Raw genomic sequence first — 2,813 nt, 5'->3', positions numbered from 1 at the left:
TAGAGACTGCTGAAACGTAATGTAAGGTAAACAGCTTCAGTGGAGCAAATAGCAGGCTTAGTTCGAGCAACTTCAAAAATTAAAAAGAACTATCGAATCTTTTGGAGGAGGAGAATAAAAAAATACAGTAGGATTTGCGGAATGAAAACTTTGCGATACAGAGTAATGCGTCGAGGATGGGTCGGGAGCTTGCCCAAATACTAGAAGAGAATAAAAGACTGAAACAATAATTGGAGGCTCTGCAAGCCACTCTAAATAAGGCCAATGAATTGAACATGCAGATGAAAGTCTAAGCTGAGCTCAGCAAAGATAGATATTTGAAGGCAGTGAGAACATAGCAAACAGCTATGAAAATAGAATAGCTCGAGAGGTAAAATGTGGAGAAGAAGAACAAAATTGCGATTCTCGAAAGGGAAATCCAAGATAAGCAATCAACCAACTCAAAAGTGATGAATGATTTGCGAAGAGGTGAGTAGCAGTATACCAAGATCCTGGCCGGCTTGAATAGAGCTATGCAAGAGCTAAAGAACAAAACTCTTAGGTATCAGGAACTAAAAGCCCAACTCGACTCTGAGAAGGGCGAAAAGGAAGGTTTCAAAAAAATATGTACGTAAAGTGTCAACAATTTCATGGCACTGCTAATGAAATCTCATGACAACAATAACTCGAACTATGCTTTAATGGTCGAGTATCGGAACCTGCTTCGATCGAAACAAATCGCATTGCCAACAGCAAACAAACTTGGAGATAGCCAGGCAAATCAACTCATGAGCATTTTTAAGGAATGTTTTGAATCGAAAATGCAACTGGAAATAAAAGCAAGGTAGCAAGTCATTCAATCGCATATGTAAAAAGCATTCTCGAAATTAGACCAATGCCTCGTGAATCTAAATAACGCGAAAATAACCAGAAATTGATTATTTGTATAATCATTCAATTATTGCATAAGCAGATAAAACACTTTGAATCATAAAGCATGATATCATTTTTTCAATAGGCTTTGGATTCCCCGAGCAAATTGCTCTCCAAAGGCCTTCATACCGAATTTTTTGATCACTATTTATTTTCCCTTGGTGTATTTTCGTTACTCTTTCATAATGGCGACCATCTTTTCTGCCCATTAGCTTGATCCACCTTCTATTAAGAATCCGCATTATCCATCAGAAATTGACTCCATCGGCCCTCCGCTTTTATCTGCAATGACTGGGACGTTGCAGTACATAGCCTAGCATGGAACTATTCCAAAGTGCTCATTCTGGGGCGTATAAAGAACGCACTTTGATTTTTTTAGTAGAATTTTTCGGAGATTGTTCGAAATCGATGTGAGAAAGACTGTCCTATTTGCAATGCCTGATTTTTCGGCTAAGAGCACTAGCTAATTGTGGTGTTCGATATTTTAGAGAACTTTGCTGTCATATCCCCCCGCAATCACAAGTTTATACTTCTTTGTCAGTTCAGGCTCTTTCCTGATGGCTTCAGCAAACGATGTAATTGCACAGGCTATATTCTTCTTGCGTTCATAGCGATTCAAGGAAAAGAAATAATCAGTACCAATTTATTTCATGATGCTCATGGTTTCAGCATCCTCATTGGTTTAATCGAAATGCTTGAAGTCGATTGCGGGATAGAGAATTTCTGTTTCCATTTTGCGAATTCTATTGACTAACTGAAAACTGTCATAGAAGACATTCTGAGTGAACTTGCTGTTCACATAGATTTTATCTGCAAAGAGTAGGGAAAGTTCCTACAAGGTATCTATAAAGAACCTGTATATTTTTTTGAAGGGACTAGATCTTGCCCCGGCGAGCAACTTGTCAGGGTAATGGCAGTAAAATATTGTCTTGTTGCCAGCCAGTTTCAAGAAAGGCAGCGCGAAACTTACTTGGTCGACAACGACCACGTCATATACGTTATCGTAGCAAATAAGCCACAACACAGATATCAGTGTTCTCACATAGGATAGAATTCCTTTGAATCTGCCGAATATGGTGGCGGGGATCAAAGAAAAGAAGGAGCCATGTTAATGAACCAGAATTGTGCCGTCATGCGTTTAGGGGAACGATTTATGATGGTAAGGGGTGTATATAGCAGCTTCATAGCCATTATCAATTGCCCCGAGGCATAGGTTTACCACGAGCTGTTCTGCTCCTCCGATTCCGAGGTCTGGGTGAATGAAAGCTATCTTTTTGCTCATTCAATATTAAATAAGATTACTGATTGCAAAATATTATCCAATATTTAATGAAAATGTTAAAATGTTCTTATATTATAGAGTGGCATACTACATAGGCGAATGCATACAATAAAATGTGCTGAGAAAGGAGATAATGTATGCATGTTACATCAGGTGCGGACCTATCATTCATGAAAACAGATTATCACTGAAGTCTTAATCCTCTTTGGCATAGCTTTTGCCGAAGTTAAGGAAGGGGTCTTGAGGCTCATTTTCTAAGTAATTAAAGTCATTATAAAACTGATTTTATATGCCCTTTATGGAGTTGTTCGAGGCTTTTTCTTCGTTGATTTCATATAGCGAAATATCATTTATCATTTGTCCCTGGAAATTCATCGAGCCCCATCCTTGGTCTATGTTTGGATTTTGGCTTTCGATTTCAATTCTGTCCATGATCTCAAGCTATTTCGGGAGCTTTCTGGTTTTGGTTTTGCCGGAACTACTTGACGGCTTTGACTGTTTGATGAAAGTTCGTAAAACGCCCACCTTCTATGATAAATTGTTTTGAAAATCGAAGCCATACTTCTCTCCCAGCCTCAACTGGTAGTAGTAATCATCGAGGCTTTTTTTGCTGATCCCT

At 38.7% G+C, this 2,813-nt stretch overlaps 1 pseudogene; it reads right to left on the bottom strand.

Annotated features, from left to right (window-relative positions):
* Positions 1-1,068: 1,068 nt before the first annotated feature.
* On the bottom strand, positions 1,069-2,194 carry LOC148298974 (alpha-1,3/1,6-mannosyltransferase ALG2-like; annotated as a pseudogene).
* Positions 2,195-2,813: the final 619 nt, after the last annotated feature.

The sequence above is a fragment of the Brachycentrus maculatus genome, unplaced genomic scaffold, assembly GCF_059751285.1.
Source record: "Brachycentrus maculatus isolate JH-2025_06_01 unplaced genomic scaffold, ASM5975128v1 h1tg001464l, whole genome shotgun sequence".
Classification (NCBI taxonomy): domain Eukaryota; kingdom Metazoa; phylum Arthropoda; class Insecta; order Trichoptera; family Brachycentridae; genus Brachycentrus; species Brachycentrus maculatus.
The sequence above is the reverse complement of the archived record's forward strand: the minus strand, read 5'-3'. Positions and strand labels throughout refer to the sequence as shown.